The sequence below is a fragment of the Brienomyrus brachyistius genome, unplaced genomic scaffold (genome assembly GCF_023856365.1).
Source record: "Brienomyrus brachyistius isolate T26 unplaced genomic scaffold, BBRACH_0.4 scaffold39, whole genome shotgun sequence".
In the NCBI taxonomy this organism is placed as follows: domain Eukaryota; kingdom Metazoa; phylum Chordata; class Actinopteri; order Osteoglossiformes; family Mormyridae; genus Brienomyrus; species Brienomyrus brachyistius.
Genome location: NW_026042314.1, coordinates 3,121,574 through 3,137,338, shown reverse-complemented (window position 1 = coordinate 3,137,338; position 15,765 = coordinate 3,121,574). Strand labels below are relative to the sequence as shown.

Sequence of the window (15,765 nt, the reverse complement as noted above, 5' to 3'; positions counted from 1 at the left end):
ATGTGATCCTGATCATATGTATAGTATATTGTACAATAAATGCTATAACATTTAAGTCGTATTGTTAGGTCTTTTTTAATCATAAATTTCTTAGTTCATTCCTGCCGACAGTTGGGGCAGAGACTGTCATATGCTCTGGGTCATACTCACAGCCAAACGCGGCGCAACAGTGAAAGATTTACAAATGTGACAAAAGGTCTTCTGTGTGTCAATTAATTCCTACATAGAGCTTTTATCCCGTTTACATGAAAAGCTGTAGTTATGTTGCCCCTGACAATTCCAAATTTCTATTTGCAGCAAACTGACAAACCGAATAAGCCCAGGACACTGGAAAATACTTGAAAAACATGGTAAAGTGGATTTCAGCATTTTCTGTCGTTACATTTGTATTAGAATTGTAACAAATGTCTTCGTTAATACTATATTGTATTTCGCAGGATGTTCCTCATCAGATTGGTTCTGTGGACTGTGGTGTGTTCATGTTGATTGTTGTCACGTCACGAATCGGGGAAACAAAGGATTTATTGGGGAAACCAGCTAGGAACACGGGGCAATAGAAGTAGCGACTTAAATGACATGATTGGGGAAACATATTTTGAAGCGGAGTTAAATACATAGGACTAATGAAAACAACTGGAAACAGCGAATGACATCGGGGTTCCACACGAGGTTAACGAGGGGGCGTGGCACACGGGAGGAGCGGACAAGCGGCGCATTACAATTGTAAGACAGACCACCTTGAATTGTTGGACTTGTGATACAGAGAATGTATTGAAGTTTTCCCCCCTCCCCTCCCTTTTATCAGTATGCACTCTGCATGGCCTTGGTGTGTCTTGAGTATTACAAAATGCACCATGAACTGTCTATATTATATGTCTGTATTATATTTTTATTTATGTCATAATATGTGAATTTGATCTGTTGTTTTTCAGTGAGTTGGAGGGATTTGACAAAAACATCCTTTTAGAAATGTGTGAGGAAGTAAGTTCTTTTCTTTTTGACAAGTAGTGTATCTGTCAGGTTTGCGATGCAACAGAGAAATTAAATATTTTATTTCACTCCTCAGGGTCAAGACTCTGGTCTCCAGCTCACCGCTCTCTGTTATATTTCCATAGCCATGTTGTCCGATAGTAACATTGAATTTTTCTATGCTATAGTTTTTTATGTTTAATCATTGCATGCTATATAAATTATTATAAATAATAGTTTATTTTCTTTGTGACGTGTCTGTGCTTAATAGTATTAAATAAGAGTTAAAACAACGGCAGTTTCCTCAGTATTGTATTTCATGAACTGATACTTCCCCAACAAAACCCATGTTTGCGTTCAAGCCTCTGTCATGGTTTGTGCATAATATTTGCAACAACCATTATGAAATTTTTGCAGAATATGTACTACAAGCCTCTCCAGTTGCAGCCACACCCATATCCAAATTCACATATAAGGTATATTTGTATATTTGTGTTTCCAAGGTACCAACATTCCTACAGAACCATGTTACATAATATATCCAAATATAGGGAATTTCAGTGTGAGCCCTGATGCATTATGCATACTGCTTTCAAATCTGTGATCAAAGCACTGACTTCAAAAAACACGTAGACCATTACGTCTGTAAAAGGTGAAAACACTGCATGTCAAGCGCCCCCTACTGGCTAGCTGCAGTACCATTATTAGCACCACGCATTCCCATGTGTTTCAGTGGTAAGAGGCGATTTTCCACATCACTTTCATGTCTTTCCAACCACATAATGACAAACCATTTCTTCTCAATGTATTATTAGTTATGTAATTAATGTAATCTAAAAATGAACGTCACTAATACTTTTATTACAATTAATTTGCATATTTTGAAAATCTATACTTTTCTTCAAGACAATAGTGCAGCTTCTATCCCAAGCACAATTCACATTATTACTTAAAAGCTTATTGACCCCCTGATTCTGGTATCAGTTACTTTTCAGTATTTTCAAGTAAACATTATCTGTGCTGTATTTGTATGATGAAACCAATCCTTGAGTCCAATATAAAATAACTGAAATAAACACACAGTGATTCAAACTTCTGCATTTTTTAATTTTGTTTTGTCTTTCAATAAAAGCTGAAAAGGCTAAAAAGTAAATGCTGGTGTTATCAAAAACTATGTCATATAACTATATTCCAGATTTATTACAGCCAAACACATCTCGGAGCTCCGAGGAACCTCCTTCTCCTTACATTTGGGGAAGATGGTGGCGCAGGAGGTAGTGCTGTCGTTTAGCAACCAGAGAGTTGCAGGTTCGAGCCCTGGTTTCTCGTGACCCCATCAAAGTGTCCTTGAGCAAGACACTGAACCCCAAATTGCTCCCGGCGTGCAGGTTGGCGCCTTGCATGGCAGCCTCCGCCACCGGTGTGTGGATGGGTGAATGTGAGGCATGAATTGTAAAGCGCTTTCAGTTCTCATAAAAGTAGAAAAGCACATTTACCATGTGTGTTTTGGATTTGGATTGTATTGGTGTGTAGTCAATCGCTCATGTACATACTCAATCGCAGTAACATTTTCACAGGAATTTGGGAGGTTGAAGTGCTAATTCCATGGGGGTGTATTCAGTGGGAAAGGTGTGTATGTAGGACATGTCCCCCCCCCCCCCACTTCGTGGTATTAGATATTCTGTTTCCCCCCCCCCCCCGTGTGTTAAGTACTGGGTTTGCTCTTGCGTGTTTAATAAAAGATTGTACTACACTGCTTGTCCTGGCATATTGCCTGTGGTTTGAGGGGAGGTTAATCTGTGTGTGTGACCGTGAGTGACGCGACATGTGTGCTACAGTATACATCCAGTATGTAACTGTATAAAGTAAAACTCACTGTGTAATATAAAATGTAAATGGATACTGTAATATGAAGCATTGCAGTAAGAGGACAATATTACAGTACAGGGCACATTGTTGGATTACATACCTGTTGGCTCTATGAAATGTTTGAATGGTTGAGGACATGGTTGTTCTCCCATCATTCGGCCAACCAGCCTCAGCCATTGTAAGGCCATGATTGAGGACCTAAATATATATATATACAGTACTGTGCAAAAGTCTTAGGCAGGCAAAGAAGGCAGGCACCTCATACAGCTAGTCAGTCTCTCACTGACTTTTTAAACCAATATATTTAATTATTTAATTGAGCTGTTGGTGAAATTTAACAAAATCGTGGAATGGCTGAGGTGCCCCTGAGGAGAAGTTTGGGAACTGAAGTTGTGTTCATCTAGCCATCCAACTAGATATCAGTAACTTTTTAGAAAACAGAAGAAATTATTACTAGTTTTTATTGTGTTACTCTTAATTTGCACACATTCTAATGTTAAATTGTATTTTTTTGTTCTAAGCCAAAGTACACTTGCTACCCAGATAAACAGCTTTAAACATTTCTTTGGACTGCCTAAGACTTTTGCACAGTACTGTACTGTATATGGTAATGCTAAATTGATAACTCCTATCAGTGTTGTGTTTATGGGAAATATGCTAAATTTGCTGATGCAGTCTTCTCAGTTGCCCCTTTATCCACCTTACTTACTGTTGCTATGCCTGCTATGTGATCACTCTGCGTGCCTTAATTATATTATGGGGTTTTATTATTAATTTATTCATAATCATTGTTATTTTTTCAACCTCTGTGTGGCCATAATATTTTGGGTTTTATAGTTACAGTCATGTGGATTAATCTATTTTCTCTGTGTTTTACCATGAAGAACAAGGTGTGACAGGGGATGATTTTGTGGACATTGGGGAGCAAGATGTTTACCTTTTGTTCCCCAAAAACTTCAGACTGGGGAAATCCCTAATTTCCATTTTAAAACTAAAGGCAAGTAAACTGTCTGTTTGTTAGCAAGCTCTGTGTTTTTTGTGGTTTCACAGACATACTGCTGTCAGGTCATGGTTACAGAATATATCATATTTAGTTTCATGGTCTTTCCTTCAAGCAGTCTGGAGTGGAAGCAGAAGACTTCCTAAAAAATAAGCAGGGAAATCAGCGGCAACACCTGAACAAAAGAGATTCAGTGTAAGTATCACACAGTCCTGGAAATAGAAACTAAAGTGGACAGAGCTGTTAGAACACAGACAGTACAGGTGGAAGTAGAATCAGCAGAATAAGTGGTTATCACATCAGAAATACTGCTACCATTCATTCTGCTCATTCTATGTCCACCTGCACTCCTCTCTATTCTAACGTTTTTGGTGCAAAACTGATATCTTTCTTTTCTCTACACGTCTCCACCAGGCTGCTGTAAGATCATCCCTGGGTGCATCAAAAATGTGGACCACTGCCTGCAAGGGAGCGGAAATTGACTGGAACCCTGTCATAAGCAAAAGCTGTACCTCATAAAATTGTTTAAAATCAATATTTCTAATCAAATAGTTTAATTTTTCTATTTTACCTTTTTACCACATAAAGAACAATTAGGGCTTAAAATTTCAATTCACAAGGTAAAACACCAAATAAAGTGTTTTAACAGAATATTTCATGTAATTTCAAGGTCACAGCAGAGTTGCCCTGTAGCCTCGTCGGCAAAGAGCAGGAAATTCTGAAAAAAGCCTTAAAAATGCTCCGAAACAGGAGGGAGGACCTCCGAAGGTCAGGAAAGGTAATACATACTGTACATAGGGAACCTGCAAGCAAGTTAAAATTATTCAAGCCCCCTGCAGTCAAATTAAATCATGAATGTAATGTCCGGAATACAGACCTAGTCAGCCAAGGCTGAATAATGTTCCTGTTCATGTTCTGCTTCACTTTCCTGGCTTCTCATGTCGTGGCAAAACTTCATTTCTACTGATTCCATTGTCTAGAAGAGAGAAGGACTTCAGCTTCACTCCAACGGTATGTAGCTTTTCTGTATTTATACCTTATCATTGTGTAATATATATAGTCATACGTTTCATAATTTAGCTTCTAAAATATTGTGCAATCACCAGCCCAACTGATTTTTTTGCCATCTTAATCCTCTCAGGATCAGTACAGTATATGTGCAAACATGTTTTATGTGTTTACAGACGTGTAAGACTAATGAAAAAAGGTGGGAGAACAGTGGCCCTTGGAGGTAAAATGTGTTTTTACATTTTCCCAGTCCTGCTGCATGATTCACTGTACTGCAGTGTCAGGTTTCCCATTGCTCAGCACACCTAATTTGGCTAAAGAACTTGATGATGTTACGATGATCAGTGTGTTGGCCAGTGAAACTGACAATGTGCTGAATTTTGGGAAATTTTGAAATGTATTATAAACACAGTATATTAATCTGCACAATGTAGCAAAACAGTCTGAAACGTAACTGAGATACAGAGGTTATACACTGATCAGCCATAACATGTGAAGCGAATAACATTGATTATTTGGTTACAGTGGCTTCTGACTGTGGGGGGGTTATATTAGGCAGCAGGTGGATGCTTTGTCCTTGAAGCTGATGTGTTGGAAGCAGAAACAATGTGCAAGTGTAAGGATGGGAGTGACTTTGATATGGGCCATTTGGTGATGGCTAGAGAGCTGGATCATAACCCCCAGCTCTTGTGAGATGGTCCTGCAGTGGTCAGCAGGTTCATGGTGGGGCCCAGGCTCACCTTTGCCGCCAAAATAGCCATGACTCATCAGGGCGTGGATTCCTCTAGACCTCTGGAGGTTTGCTGTACTATCTGACATGTAATGAGCCTCCGTCACCCGTTCACATATTTCCCTACAGTTTTGGAGATGCTGTGACCGAATCATCAAGCCATCACAACTTGGCCCTTGTCACTCAAATCTTTAGGCTTGTCCACTTTTCTGCATCCCAGTATATCCTACACATTGCTTATTTGCTGCCTAATAGGTCCCACCTACTAGCAGGTGCCACTATTACCAGGTAATCAATATTATTCACCTGTTAGTGGGCGCAGTGTTTGACAAATACAGTTTAAAATATCAGTCATTTAACCTAATTCTGAAATATTAAATGTGGACTGGAAATAATGGAAGCTATTGCTTGTGTGGAGTGAACTGAACTTAATTTTGAACAATGTTTCAAATGGCTACATACCTGAAATGTTTGTTGTTTCTTGTAGAAAGAACAGAAGCACTTGAGGTTTGCCTCCAGGACATCACACCTCCTATTAAGCACCGTTACAAAGTAATTTCCTTGAAATATCATCAAAATATTTTTTTTCTGGACAGCTCTAAGACTGGGTTTCCGTGGGACATTATTAGGATTAGAAGTAATTAAACCAATTTGGTCTTACATAGCATTAAAAATGGTTTAATTGACAAACAACGCCTTAAATGGCTTTAAAAAGCATGACGTTTTATTGTCATGTACATTAAACATTTAATATACACACAGGACCAGTTGGCTAAATTCTCCAACCTGTGATTGGCTGGTTTGTGATGCTTGTGGATATCACTGTGCTCTCAGAATGGAGCAGTGTTGTGCAAGTTCACACTTTTCATGATCTAGTTCAAAGTTCAGTTCATACATGCTCAAAGTGAACTGTTCACATTCATAGCTCACAATTTAAATTTTTGAACTAGTTCAAAGTTCAGTTCATTTTATTTTTAGGTGCAATATATAGTCTAAATCAAAATTTATTTTGTTTTAACATACATCTATAACCTACCTACATTCTTGCATATATGGACATGTATAGACAAAGGACACAAAATATGATTCTTATTCATGGTTTATTTATCTCTTGCCCCAATACTAGACAAGGGAAGGAAAAGAAAAGTACTGTAAACACATATCGGCATCATATCCATCTCAAATGAAAACTAGACAGAACAGAATATTTATTATTCAGCAAAATATCTCTTTAGTTTTATTAAAAAAAAAAAAAAAACTCTCACGCTTCTTGAAGGTGTGTGGCACCATCTCACTGAACTATTAAAAATAAAAACTTTCACATACAGAAGCCATTGTTGTAGTAAGTAATGAACACTCCACAGACCATGCCTACGGCTTCAGTCCAAACTGTTTTTTGTTCACGTTTAACAGCAGTTGCTTTTCAAAGTTGGCATCTCCCAATCGGTTTCTCCTGGGCCTAAATATCTGGCCACCAGTATTGAAGAGTCTCTCCACTGGAGCACTTGATGGGATTGCTGTGTTATATTTGATGAAGAGCTTCTTCAGTTTGGGCAGCAGCATGTATTCAGTAAACTCGTCAGTGGTTGGGGCGTCCAGATAGATGTCCACCTCAGACTTATTGACAGCTGATGGGCTTTGCTTGAACTTAAAAAAGGATGAAGCACTCTTTTTCCCCTCTAGGTCATCAGGGGGTTAAAATAAAGGTTTGGATGAGGGGGCGGCATGCCGTCAGACCTGGTGTAGCTGTAGGCTTTGAACTCTCATCCAACAGACCATCCAAATCATTTTTCAATTGCACAATGGTAGGAGCCAGGTAGCCGAGGAATGTGTTTTTTTCCCCCTGAAGGATGTTCAGAGCACATGCCAAGGGACCCATCACACTCACAAACTTGTTGATGAAGTCTATTTCCTCTGGAGTGAATCAACGAAGCCCAAACTCATCACAGATGGTGTGCAGAAGGAGTCTGTCATACTCAGGAGTGGCATCCAATGGCACTGTTAGATTGCTGGTCTGGGGAGTCAAGGTGGCTATGTGAGCCAGGCGCTGCATTGAGAGGAACATAGAATTCCAACGTGTGTCGTTCGGAGTGACAAAGCAATCTTTAGCTTTTACTCAACAAAATCTGAGGCTTTCGCACTCCTTTTCACCCTATTCCACAGAGCAGATGCCTTGGAAAATACAGGCCTCGCTAATTTGTTGTACAGCCTATCCGTTACATTCTTTGCATCTGTGGCAACAAGATTTAAAGTATGGGCCATGCACCTTCTATGAGGTGGGAGGCAGGGATCCTCTAACTCTGACAGAAGTGCAGGCTCAAGACCATCGTCCTCATCATCGGAGCTCTCAGCAGTAGATCCTGTGTCACTGCCTTCAGTCACCTCATCAGCTGCTCTAATAACAACACTGTCTCCAAAACAGCTGAATGCTTTGACGAAATTGGAAGCATTGTCAGTCACTGTGCACACAATTTTGTTTTGAATTTTAAATTCCTTGTACACATCCGTCAGCACTTTAGCCAGGACATCATATGTGTGTGACCCTCTGACACGACGACATGCAAGGGCTGCTGATCTCCTGAGTGACACATCATTTTTATCAAGCCAATGAATTGTGATGCCCATGAATCCTTTGTTGACAGCTGACCAGCAGTCAGCTGTTGTGCATACAAAGTCAAGCTCAGCAAGTTCAGCTTTTAAATTACTGATAACCTCAATGAATTCCTTATTCATTAGTCCCTGCACCTGTCTTCTTGAGGGCACATGTCTGCCTGGTTGCAAACCAGTTACTAGTTTTATGAAGGAGGGTTTTTCAACCTTACTCAGTGGCTGTAAATCTCCAACAATGTAGTCTATTATTAATCTGTCTACCTGTTGCTGGGAGATTATACCCCTGAAGGCAGCAGGCAGTGTGACTTGAGTCGTTTGGGGACTTTGGCTGGGGGTTTTGCCCTTCCCTCTATGACCTTGAAGGGCTTGCATATATGCTTTCACGCTGGACAAATGCTTCAACTCAACGTGTCTTTTCAAATTGGAAAATGAGGTCATTGATGTTCTAACTTGTTTTTTCAGCGCAGGTGGACAAAGCTTGCACAGAAAGGTTAGGTTTTTACCGTCAGAGTCTCTGTGAAACAGTGTGTAAAATGCCCGTAAATTGTCAAAGTTACAGCCAGCATCATCCGTGTTTTCTGTGCCAGCTCCACTGGTGGTTGAGCTTTCCTCCTCTGCGCTTGCCATGGTTACTGCTGCAGCAGTTCGCTTCGCGCTCATGCGTTGCCAAGGCTGTGCCCTTTGAGAAGTGTGTGTGTGCGCATTATGGGAAACGTAGTGTGAAGCTAAAGACATTAGATTCGACTGTCCTTGGCTTTACACTACGTTACCCAAGATGCACTGCACACAAGCACTGAGCGAGAGTCAGGCTGAGCATTTTATTTTTCGAGCGGAGGAGCCCTTCGCTAGTGCTTGAGTGACAACACAACATGCTGTTTAAATGTGTGAGCCGACCTTGTCACTCGACTCATCAGGTGAAAATAAATCCCGATGTTTAATTGCATTCCAACAGTGAACGACGTCTACGCCGTTCATCACACATAAAATTCACGTTCAAGTTCTTGATTTACTAATAAGTTGCGTTCAGTTCAAAGTTCACTGAAATATGAACGTGTTCAATGAACGCGTTCTTTTGAACTCGTTCATGCACAATACTGGCTGGTTGTCACTTGATACCTTTTCAGAACCTGCCTGTGTTTCCACCAGTTTAGAAAATGAACATAGGTGACAGTGACAGTAAAGGTTCATATTGTCACGTTCAAAGCCGGACGGAACGGCGATCGTGCGAGGCGAACGGGCAGGAAGCAGGCGGACAGGCGGAAGTCGGGGTAAACCAGGGATTTAATAAATAAACAGGGAGCAGGAGACATGAAACGCCAACTAACATCAATGACAGACAAAGGACTCAGGTAAGACACGGACTGAAATACACAGGACTGATTGAAAATAATCGGACACAGCTGGGTACAATCATGAAAGAACACGTGGGTAATCAGGGGGCGTAGCACACACGAGGAGCGGACGGGCCGGGCATCACACATATGTATTCCGTTTTGTTGGATTTATTCTTTTCTGTTCCAGAATAAGTTTTATAAGCTGCCAACTGTCCATTTAACAGTCGCACTATTAAAGATGCCAATAACTGAACTTTGCAATCTGCCTCATGATCTCTTCGCCACTCTAGTGCCATAATATTTTATTTATCAGACCTGTGGCATGGTTTTCATTTACAATGCAAAGTTACTCCGATAATAAGCTGGCTAGTTGTTTTACTGCTGGCACCGGAAATATTAGACAAAACTATATTGGTGATTGACTGAATTATCCAGATATGCGGATGGTTTGGACACGATGGCCCCTCCCACTTGCACTGATGTTATGAGAACTATTTTTTTTTTGTGGTGGCCTATAGCCTTGTGCCTTTGACCGAATCACAGCCATGATATACCGGAGTATCTTCTTATACATTATGTTATTGCTTAATTATACTGCACTCATAAAGCATTATAAACACAGTTATAAATATTTTAAAAAAAGCATAACACATTATATCCACCATTATAACGCTTTATGAATGCTTTATGACACACTCAACTATAAGGCACTATAGATACCTTCATAATGCAATACAAAGCATCCTTAATGCTTATACCGATCATTATAATGCATTATGAAGGTATTTATAGTGCACTAAAGAGAGCTTCATACATCATTCATTATGCATAATAAGCATGCCTATAATGTGTTATGCCTTTTGATAAATATTTAAAGCCATGATTATAATGCATAACAATGGATTATTATTTGTTGTGATTTTTTTTTTAATTACTAACAACATGGCCTTAAGTGTTCCAGAGATTTTATAGTGTTCCGTAATCTGAGCAAATGGAAGCATGTAGATGTTGAACAAAGAGGCTCAGTGAGGATTATAATTCTAATTGGTGATCAGTGTTGACACACCACAGCACACAGTGTACAACGCCGAAATGTGTCCTCTGCTTTTAACCCATATGTGACATCGTGACATAGCAAGGGCCAGCTAATTCAGCACCCTGAGAGCAGTGTTTTGCTTAGGGTCCCTCAGCGGTGCCTTGCTGGTCGGGGATTCAATCCAACAACCATTAAGCCACCACTGCCCACTGCCAATAACGGACCCTTGAGGAACTCCACATGTAATTTCTGTTCATTCAGATTCATAATTACCCTTCTGACAGAAAGTAGTGCCTGACTTGTAAAAATAATTCAAACCCATTAAATAAGGCGGCTGCTCCACCTCCTTCCCTAAGTGCTCTAGTCTCACTGATAAAGGGCAGGTAGGAGTAGCTGGTTTGATCAGGGCTGCTGCATAGTTTTCATGTGACCCCATTTCAGTTTAACGCATAAAAATCAAGGTTTATCCTGATAATACAATCAGTCATTAATAAAGATTTTCCAACCAAAGGCTTGATATTCAGTAAAGATCAGTTTAATGTATAAAACACATTGTCTGACCCAGTGTGTAGGTGACACACAACTGGAGTCAGATGAGAGAGAGAGTAGCTGTGGGCTTTGATGCACTTTGTTCCCCCTGAAGTCCTTCCCTCACATTTGCCCTTTTTGTGCATTCGCTGACTGTACTTTTTTCAGATTCTTTAATATTGTCCTAAGACGGCACCTGCAGTCTTACCCAAACTGGCTGTGACACTGAACATCTCCTAAGTCTGTGCTTTAGGGCCATGACTTCACACGACACGACTACACTTGCGTGCGTAGTTTACATCTATCTGGAGGATTGAAGGTCATGTCCACCGGGGGGCAGTGCGAGAAGACCATCTTGGGGAGAACATGCAATCTTTGTCATCGTCTACTGCATATAAAATATCTTCAAACTGGATATTAAACAGTTCAATCTTGAGAAAAAAAGTAGCTATTTTAAATATAGAATAATTAACTGACTTACACTGGAACAGACCCAATACAGAAAAAAGTATTGCAATAATAATATGATGTAGCAAAATTTGTCAGAAGGTTTAGTAGTGACTTGGCTCGAATCGGAAGAGATGAAGAAAACAAAATTATAAATGAGATTTACTGCTTTAACCTGCAAACCAGTCAGTCGTCTTACTGATACAGAAAATAATGTAGGAGGTGCCTTACAGAATAAATTGTATGATTATATATAAACATAAGGCAGAAGGAGCCTTTGTTAGATTGTGGCAAAAATGGCTTGAACAAGGTGAGCAGAACTCAGCCTATTTCTTTAGGCTGGAAAGTCAGCAAGTCAGGAACAACTGCATTATGCGGGTGAGGATTTATGGAAATGCTGCAGATGACATCAAGAAAATAGCCAAATTCTGCACTGAGTTCTTTAATAATTTGTATGTCAGGAGTCTTGATCCAAAATTTTTGATTTCTTCTCAAACATCACGGGAATAACTGATGTGGATCGTGAACTTTGTGACGTCCCAGTTGGTTTAACTGAGATGTGTGCAGCAATAAATTGCTTAAAAAAAAAAAAAAAAAAAAGTTAAAATTAAAAAAATTGCTTTTTTCATCATTGCTGGAGACTTCAATCAGGCAAATCTGAAGCCAGTTTTCCCCAAATTCTTCCAATATATGAACATCCCAGCTAGAGGGAGAATCTGTCTGGACAATGTTCACACAAACGTTTGTGAGGCCTACAAGCCCCCCCCCCCCCCACCTCGGCTACTCAGACCATGTCACTGTGATCATGGTTCCTGTGTATAAATCCCTGCTGAAGCACAACAAACCAGTCAGTCAGAGTGTGGCCAGCTGGTGCCGTCTCAGCTCTCCAAGGCTGCTTTGGATCTACTGACTGGGACATTTTTAAGGAGGCTGCTATAAATGGTGACGCCATCAACCTGGAGGAGTATATAAACTCTGTGATCGATGACCACGAGAGCCGACCAAAGGCCCTGGATGATGAGGGAAGTGCTCACATAGCTAAGAATCAGAAATGCAGCTTTCAGATCTAAAGACAAGACATCCCAGTGCTGTAGAAGCCATCAGTGACAGGCCTGAATGACTACTGCCCAGTAGCACTCATGTCAATCATCATGAACTGCTTGGAAAGGCTGGTCATGGCAGTAATACATAAAGACTAATCTTCCCACCTCTCTAGACCCTCTCTGATCTGCATACCGGTCCAACAGGTCTACTGAGGACACCGTAGCCTCTGCCCGTCACCTTTCCCTGACACATCTGGGTAAGAGAGTCACAGATGTCAGGATGTTATTCATAGACTTCAGCTCTACCTTCAACATGTCCCTCAAAAACTGAGGGGGTTAAGCTTGAACACCACTCTCTGCAGCTGGATCTTGGATTTCCTGACAGAGACGCCCCAGTCAGTATGTATGGGCTGCAACACGTCCAACACCATCATCATCAAGTTTGTGGATGATACAACTGTGGTGGGACTGATAAATAGAGAAGATGAATCAGCATACAGAGAAGAGGTGGAAAGTCTGTCCACAAGGTGCAGAGACTATAATCTATCTGTCAACGCTGACAAGACAAAAGAGATGATTGTGGACTTCAGAAGGACACGTCCTGCCCACACCCCACTCAGCATCAACGGTACTGCTGTGGAGATTGTAAGGAGAACCAAGTTCCTCGGTGTGGACATAACTGAGGAATTTACATGGACAAATAACACCAGCTCCTTATTCAAGAAAGCCCAGCAAAGACTAAACTTCCTGAGGCGCTGAAATAAGCAAACCTTCCCCTCCCATCCTCACCATGTTCTATAGAGGCACCATCGGCAGTGTTCTGACTAACTGCATCACCATCTGGTGTGGCAGCTGCAACAAATCTGACCGCAAATTCCTGCAGAGAGCAGTGAAAACAGCAGAGAACATTATGGGATGCCTCTCCCTTCCCTACAAGCCGCTTTTTGCAAACGCAGTGTCCGCAAGGCCTGCAGCATTGTGCAGGACCCATCACATCCCTCACATGGTCATTCCACACTCCAGCCACCTGAGAGAAGATACTGCAGCATCAGAGCCGGGTCTGCCAGGCTGCGTGGCAGTTTTTACCCCCAGGCTGTCAGGCTCCTCAACACCATGCTGCCTCCCAGGATCCCTCACTCTGCCTCCTCACTGCCTCAACCCCCCCGTAACCCACAACTAAAGGCCACAGACTGACCCTTAAGCACTGCACTGAACTTAACACTTTGTCACTCTGACATGGGGGCAATAATAAGAATCCCCATTATTCTCTGTCTGCCCCATTATTCTGCTTCTATTCCTATTTTCAGCTGTTAGAAATGTTAGACGTGTTACTGCTGTTACTACTATTATCATACACTGTTTACACTGTGAACTCAGGCTGTTACAGCGTACATGATGGTGAATTCAGGTCTAACTGACTGCAGAAATACATCATATATTTAATATAGTTCTAACAATATTGCACATTGTCCAGTATTGCACATTACTGTATATTGCATAATCTACTCCTCTTCCTCAGTTGCACTGTCCTGTAAGTCCTTTGCACATTGTCTTGTCTTGTTCTCTATATTGGACTAAGTTTATGCTTACACTGTGGGCCCTGAGCTTCGCCATTTCATCTCTCTCTATACTTATATATGGTGCAGATGACAATAAAGTTCAATTTGGCTTTGATCTTGGGGGTTTGTTCACGGTGCAGCAATTTGGAAAAAGAGGGAACTGAGCTGGAAGGTGAAGCTTTTAATTTACCAGTTGATCTACGTTCCTACCCTCACTTATGGTTATGAGCTCTGGGTGATGACCGAATAAATGAGATTGTGAATACTGTATAAGCAGCAGAAATGAGTTTCCTCAGCAGGGTGTCTGGGCTCAGCCTTAGAGAGGGTGAGGAGCTCAGACATCCGGGCTCAAAGTAGAGTCGCTGCTTCTTCGCATTGAAAGGAGTCAGTTGATGGTTCTAGGATACCTCTTGGACGGCGCCCTGGGGAGGTGTTTCAAGGCATGTCCAACCAGGAGGAGGCCTGGGGGCAGACCCAGAGATTATATATTATATATAGCCTGAGAGATTATATATAATATATACTACATTATATACCAGCCTAGATGCATCTACGTTGGGAGCGTCACATTGGCGCGCTGCTGGAGAGACGTGTGTGTCCAAAGTGGATTAAAAGACGTTCATATAGTGATCTAAAGACAAACTCACTTTTATTAATAGCTGTTGTAGAATCAATATTAAACTCACTATTTTATTTGTGTCCATTGCTTGGTCAAAATATCAGGCAGATCATTGTGAGCAGCAATAAGTAATAAACATAACAATCTCAAATAATGATAGACATTAATTAGCTTTGCACATTAGTTAATTTTGCACATTGCTTACTGAGCAAAATTAGCACAATACGATCATTAATAGCATAATCAGTTTACTGAATGTGTCTGGCAGGCTGTGGGGTGGACTCTCTATAAAACAAAACAGGTGTTTAGTACCAAATTAGGACCCAATATACTCATTTTTAATTCTTAATTAAAAATTAAGGATGGCATGGTGGTGCAGTGTTTAGCACTGTTGCCTCACACCGCTGGGACCCGGGTTCGAGTCTCCGCCTGGGTTACATGTGTGTGGAGTTTGCATGTTCTCCCCATGTCGTCGTGGGGTTTCCTCTGGGTGCTCCGGTTTCCCCCCCAGTCCAAAGACATGCTGAGGCTAATTGGAGTTACTAAATTGCCCATTCAGTAGGTGTGCATGAGTGAGTGACTGGTGTGTGAGTGACTGGTGTGTGAGTGTGCCCTGCGATGGGCTGGCCCCCCATCCTGGGTTGTTCCCTGCCTCTTGCCCATTGCTTCTGGGATAGGCTCCGGACCCACCGTGACCCAGTAGGATAAGTGGTTTGGAAAATGGATGGATGGATGGAACTGTATGAAAAATAATGCTGCTTATGAAAGTAGGTAAGTAAGAATTTCAGGTTAGAATTTCATTGTACCTTGTACGCATGACACTGCTTTCTTAGAAACTTATACTGCCATTAAATTTTGAAGACGCTGTACAAAGAAGGACACAATAGTGTTCGGAATATTTTTTTCTTGTCTGTGAAAATATACAGCTCTTCTGGACACTCATTCTTAAAAAAATTAGATGCTACTTTAATACGATCTGTACCGTTAGTAAAGACAATGTTCCGTGACAAAAC

At 41.1% G+C, this 15,765-nt stretch overlaps 1 protein-coding gene and 1 long non-coding RNA gene across 2 annotated transcripts in view; one reads left to right on the top strand and one right to left on the bottom strand.

Moving 5' to 3' along the window:
- LOC125722488 (uncharacterized) overlaps positions 1–15,765 on the bottom strand; it is a 172,867-nt gene that overhangs the window by 74,863 nt on the left and 82,239 nt on the right. The window lies entirely within an intron of this gene.
- Positions 4,182–6,134, top strand: LOC125722537 (uncharacterized). Its single transcript, XR_007386448.1, has 4 exons — positions 4,182–4,616; positions 4,819–4,849; positions 5,023–5,069; positions 6,064–6,134. It is a non-coding gene; the product is annotated as an uncharacterized LOC125722537 (long non-coding RNA).